Here is a 6,855-nt window from a genome sequence, read left to right as displayed (position 1 = left end):
ATAAATCAGAGAAGTCCTGGTAACGAAGAAAGATATGATGACGCACGGGCACATATAAATGAGACATGAGTCATCACAGTACAGCATTGAAATCTACACAACTTAACTAAGCCATACACACGTGTTCGCTCATAGAAAATATTGAGGATTTGCAGGATTTTTACTCTAAATATACTGATATATAAAGGTATGATTGCATAAATATATTATAATGTAATAAAAATAAAAAAAAATTGAACAAATTAAATTCTTGTTGAAACTTGGGTACTTCTAATGATTATGAAATCGTCTGCTTAATTCCTATGTGATTACAGTAAACGATAGTAAGAAGTAAATTTTATTTAGACATTAAAGACCCATGCTTATCTACGGATGTGCCATTAATTAAATCACAATAAATATAAGAATAGAATTTTTGTATATTACCGAAAAGTACTTCAAAAAATATACACCTATGAACTATTACTAATTGATGGGTCTTACTATAACCGGTACAATCACGCAATGCTACTTTGCAATGGGTCTTACTATATCCGGTACATTCACGAATTGCTACTGATCGAATGGCCTTACTGTATACGGTATACTCACGAGCTCGATCATATAATAGAGGAGCATACTCTACGTTGGTTGTTACTAACTACATAGTGAAAGCTATTAAGTGGGATATCAATATGTAGTCTGTTACTACGGTTCCATTGTATTTGCCATCATCAAAACGAAACAACTTTAAACTTACTTAATAATTCATACATCTTTAAAAGAGATGTCGAGGCATTTCATTGGGATATTTTCGGTAATAGCAAAAGCAGACGGGGTGCTTTAGGAATCTTGGGTGAAACACTTTAAAAATATGGGCATAGCGTTGACACCATGCAAACTTAGTTATTTTTGTGCAGAACTTTTTAATAAAAGATTGAAACACACAACGATATATAAGCATCTGTAATAAAGTTATGTGCTTTCTATAAAAAAAATCCAATACTCTAATTGAAATATCAGTCTAGATATAGGTTTGTCGTTTAGAGAATCATTCCAGTTGTGGAGAGGACGATAAAAGTGCCACGCATTTGTGTTTTTGCCCAGCGGATCCGCTTTACTATTCCAGAGGCTTCTTTTTTTGAGTATATTGGCCTCCCATTAATTGGCATTTTAAGCTTCGTTAAAGGCCTAAGATGACTTTTTTACCTTTGTGTTTTCCATTATACGGTAACACAATAAGCGAATAGGCCTAAGTGGACCCTTTTGGATTGCTGGTATAACCTAATCTAGCTTATCAAATTATGTAAATCTAGTTATTTATTATTTCTGTGTAGATATAGGAAAATGGAATAGAGGAATATTTTAATTATTACAGTGGATTTGTATGGAGTCGTTTTTTCCAGAATGCTTTGAAGTAGTAGTTTAGTAGTTTAGTAGTAGTAGTAGAGGAATATTTTAATTATTACAGTGGATTTCTATGGAGTCGTTTTTTCCAGAGAATTATATATATGTATGAATACAACTTCTTCTATGCTAAATGCAAGGTATTTAATGAAAACTTCCATAGCTAATTATTGTGAAGGTAATCTAATAATAAATCTGAAAAAAGGTAATAACTTAAAAAATCAAAAAATTAAAATTTCTCTCACAAAAGATACAGTAAATTATGAACTTCCGTTTTAAAAAAATTGGTTAGATAGAGAATTAAAAAATTTGAGTTTTTTGTTATACTTTTATATACAAAGTATGAAATAATTTTATTATTTTCCATTGACTACTTATATCTTTTGGAATTAAGAGAAGTCCAAAATGTTCACTTTTCTAAAAAATAATAATAAAAAGTCCCTAGCATTTAATTTAAATGTTACCAAACACTTCTTTCAAGTATTAACGTGTGTGAGTTTAATGTCATTCGGTAAGAGATTAGTAAACTCCTTAGGGGGTCTCATACCCTCAGCAACATTTGCGCTTTTAGGATCACAGTGAACTTTATTACACCACTTCAAGAGACATACAAATCAATCAACAATTATTTTGTCACTCAATATAATTTATTTAATCAACACTTTAAATTCAGTACAAAGCTCCTCTTATATACTGAATTGAAATTATAAAATCTGCACCGTCAATTTTGTATGATTTCCTTGATTTATCGTACAACCCTCGTCTTTTTTGTTTACATATTAATATTACGAATGAACTTACTCTCTGAAATGCTAAAACGAGTTCGGTGTTTTTATACTCAAGTGTGCAGAACTCAAACCCCAGGAGATCTTTTTGGATAATTGACTAAACAGAAACATTTTCCCAATGGTTGTGATTTCTTGTATTAATGTTATTTGGTACAAAATATTTATTGTATACGAGTTATGCATATTCCTGAATGTTCACTGACTAAAGATAGTTCCGAGCGATTACAGTAATTTGACCGAAATGTCAAATGAATTCGCACAAATTCTAGTAGGTAATAGATAAAGTATATTCCATACACTCACCATTATTCACCGATTCTGTAAAACAAAGAATTTTTTGGAACCTAGTTCCATAGTTTTCAGACGTTCAGCTAATATTGTACTTTGAGAAATTATTTTTATAATACGGATATTGTATTTTGCTATTAACACTCTTTCATCTACAATTAAGATCCTAATAAAGGTGCTTGGAGATAGAATAACGGCTTCTGTACAAAGAAACAATTATTAATTATGGTGTAGTTCGATTTCAAAAAGGAACATTATCTATCCATTAGTTAAAATCGGACACTTTTTAGGATTAAACTTTATTAACAATAAATGCACCGGCATAATCATTTTGATTATAAAAGCGGAGTTCAGTAGACTGTTGTATGATGCTTAATCTTCAATCTTATTAATCTTAGTTTCATCCGTATTTCAGAGAAAAATTTTCAACGTATTTTTATAGATATTTTCGAGTTTTAATTAGTAGATCTTAATGAAAGGATATAATTATTATAACAGAATATTTCCAATAATCTTACAAATTATTCTATATACTCTCCGACTGTTGATTTTTCCAATTTACGCGTACTACATCCACTTTCACGGGTGATGAAGCGATTCTTTAAATTGGTATTTTTGCAGTGATTATTTAATTAAACCTATAAATATTCCATCCTTGAAGTTCCTTCAAGGTACATAATAATAATAAGAGTAAACGGGGTACTAGCACCCACTTGAACAGAGCACTGCAGCCATGATTGATCTTTTGTGCTACAACAGACCTTAACCGAACAGAAGACATTCTGCCTTCCGAATGAAGGCTAAAATGTTAGCCGTTGAGGACCTCCTAATGTCGGAAGGTAAGAGTAGTTCCCGACCCAGTGACCTCCTCCTGACCCAGAGCAGGGCTGGGCAGTCACATAGAATGTGGCTGGATGTCTCCTCTGCTTCTAAGCAGAGTCTACACTCTATCTCTTTGGACAAACCTTCACGGGTGATAAAGTGATTCTTTCAATTGGTATTCTTGCAGTGAATATTCAACTAAACCTGTATATATTCCATCCTTAAAGTTCCTTTAAGGTACATAGAACTATTATAAACAATTTCTGTTGAATTATGTCGGATGCCAAGTGATTTACTTCATTGCAGTTTTTTCAATAATGTTGTAATTTTGCATCGATTTTTGTTATGTTTTTGATTAGTTAAGTGAACACCCATGTTTTCTGGTATTTTGGGTGTTGTATGCAGGATCACGTCCCAAAAACTGTTGCGAGACCTCTTTTTACATAAATACCTAATATAATCTGGGAACATCTCTTAGGTTAGGTTAGGTTATACCGGCGATCCTTAGAGGATCCACTTAGTCCTATTGGCCCATTGTGTTGCCGCATATATAGGAAACTCAGAGTTTAGATACACCTAGAACTTTTAAAGAAGCTTAAAATGCTGTTTAGTGGGAGGTCTTGTAATTCATCAAGATCCTCAAGAAAGGAGGCCTCTTAACTTTTGAGTAGCCGCCGTGTATGAGCTGGGCAAACACAGAGTAGGTGAGAGGCACTTTCGTCGTCTTTCTCACAGCTGGGAACATCTCTTATAGAGAAAAATGAACTTATAAGAAACAGAAAGTGTATCAATTTCCAAATAAAAATAGAAACTAAAAAACATTAAAGTTGGAATCTTTATTTTTATATTGAAAAACTTGTCAACATTAATATTCAGGATGTCCATATCAAAACAAACTTATTCGGCATTACTAAACAAGTATAAATAGTAATATGGTTTAAGGCTGTTCAACGCCGAGCACCATAATATTTGCAAAAGTCACGTGCAGCTCTAATGTCGCTTAGGAGCGTATGCTAGGAGGGTGTGATTAGGTACGTAGTTCTTTCTCTGGAACGCGAAAATTGTTAAAACTATGCACATAATTGGAAGGAACTAAAATAGGTAAATAAATGCGTTTTTCGAGAATAAGTATGAGTATTTCCCCCTTGTAAAGTTAGAAAAAGAAGTAATGCACAAGAAGTCAACATTACAAATGAGAGCTATTAGTAAGTAAATCTCTTTTTTTGGGGTTTCTTTTGATTTAAATGGAATAACATTTGTGTACGGAAAAGGGGATTTGTTAGGATATGTTTTAACATTCAAAATGTCAATACAAAGTTCAGAAATTTTTAAGCATACCATATTTTTAAGTATTACTATTTTGTTTAATACAAATGCAAAAACTATGAACAAAAAAAAACATTTTTGCAAAAACAACGTTGTTGCTTTGCTAGGATATCGTGCGTATACAAAATTCATAGTGAGAAATGGTGAATTATTCGAATGTCCATTTAGTAATAGAATCATTGTCAATTAATTACTTTATTAAGTGATATTGGGAAATTTTAATTAGTATCTTGTAGGTATAAAATCACTGTTGTAGAATGTTTTGTTCCAGGCATCATACAAGTAAAAACATGACCCTAAAATTAAATTTTCGTATCAATCAACTCATGTTGTTAGAATGCACGTTGTGTAAGAGTTTACAGGGTGCTTCCCGAGAACGTTTAGTAAATTGCGGATATCTTGGTCCAAAGCTTAATATTTACTGAGACAAAGAAAAAATCTGAGTAAAAAAACTCCTAACATCTCCAGAACGGGTCATCTAAATAGCTTAAGTTGTAACTTATTCTTAACCCATTACACACCCTTTATTTTATTATCTCCTACCAGTAGTGACGTTTGAAGTATTATAATGAATGCATACTTTTAATCTGTATAACAAATTAGGACACCAATGAATGTTCGATTTATATAAGGTGGACTCCTATTAATACAGAAGACGAGGACTCTTCGTGATATTACAGAGAACTTTTAAAGAAACACAGCTAAGTGAGGCAAAGACAGATTGAAAATTTCTGATGGGTGATTAAATAAGCGGCTCTTGGCTAGTGCCGGGCAGTGACAAAGCAGATAAACATCATTCTCATTGAACAGCTATAAGTGATCAATATCAATCAGTTGTTTATGAGACTGCTGGTAAACAAAACGCAGTTGTGATTTCCATTAAATTTTTGATTCAATATATTTTTTGGACGTTGCTTTTAAATGATATATACAACATCCTCTAAATGTGGTCCTTGAAACATCTTACAGTACTACAATCATTTCAGATATTTGGGACATTTTTTTAGTGAATAGCTTAGCCATAACTGGACGCATGTTCATTTTTAAAACGTAAAAAGTTTGTCCACATAGACATGATCCTTTGTGTAATTCCACATTATAATCCAATGGTAATAAATCGCATCATTTTAATGGTTAATTCAGATCATCAAAACATGAAGTCATATGACTGCAAAAGTTCTCGCACCACAAAGTCAAAACGAGTCGTATTGTAGGACTTACTGGGCCATTTTATTACAATCACTTATCTGACACATTCCCATATCGCTATAACTATTTGAGTTATTAGTTTGTCTAACATCTTCATCATTTTTAAAAAAATACAGTCCTCCCAGGTTACTAAACAGTGAGTTATTGTGGTTATAATAGTCTTTCGGATTTTTAGTGCCTTTGAGGTAGGAATTTTGTTTATCAAACAAATACTGTTGGGGTACTTTTAGAAGTCCTTCTGGACTACGTACGAATAACGTTTATTCGTGGTATCACAACGGGGCAATACTTGTCCTTAAGTAGGCTTTGGAGAACAAGGCTGCCACTCCAACTTCACCTAAACTTTTTACGTTACTAAAAATGAACACCAGCAATGAGGAAATTTCCAAGTGAAAAATCTTAACATGTTACAATTTTAACATGCTCAGCGATTGTTAAACAATCTACATGTAAAATGGCAAACCAAAACTGTGTGTAAGTTTATCATAGATCGGTCAAATTCTTCATTAAAATTTCTGAAATTTCAATTAAGCATATTGCAAAAATTATTTAATCGCATTTGGTCTGAACTTTTGGGCTAATGAATAGTGTATAACATTGTAAACCATTCACAATGTGATGTAACGTGGCGTTTTAACTAGACGTCTGATGAGTCGAAACCCCAAAAATTTCGTTTGATGAAGTCAAGAGGACATTGTTCATTTTGCAGGTCCGACTATTGCGCCAATGCAGCCGACTTAATCGGATTCGACAAGAATACCGCGTCGATATTGGTTTTTATTATATGAATCGATTTTTAATAGATTTTTTTTTCAAGTATTACCTTTCAACTGTTAATTTCTTGCCTTATTGATTTAATTTGGTATTATGCAACTTATCAATTTTCAGAAAAAAGGAAGTTCCATATGAAAAAAATTTCTTTACTCTTTATTATATAATGCAGCTTTTAACTTTACAAAAAAATACATTCCCTATGAAAATCGTGGTGAAGGAATTTGGCGTTCTATTATTCATCTTAGGGTTCGATAGTTTGAAC

Source organism: Teleopsis dalmanni, chromosome 2 (genome assembly GCF_002237135.1).
Source record: "Teleopsis dalmanni isolate 2A chromosome 2, ASM223713v2, whole genome shotgun sequence".
Taxonomy (NCBI): domain Eukaryota; kingdom Metazoa; phylum Arthropoda; class Insecta; order Diptera; family Diopsidae; genus Teleopsis; species Teleopsis dalmanni.
The sequence above is the reverse complement of the archived record's forward strand: the minus strand, read 5'-3'. Positions refer to the sequence as shown.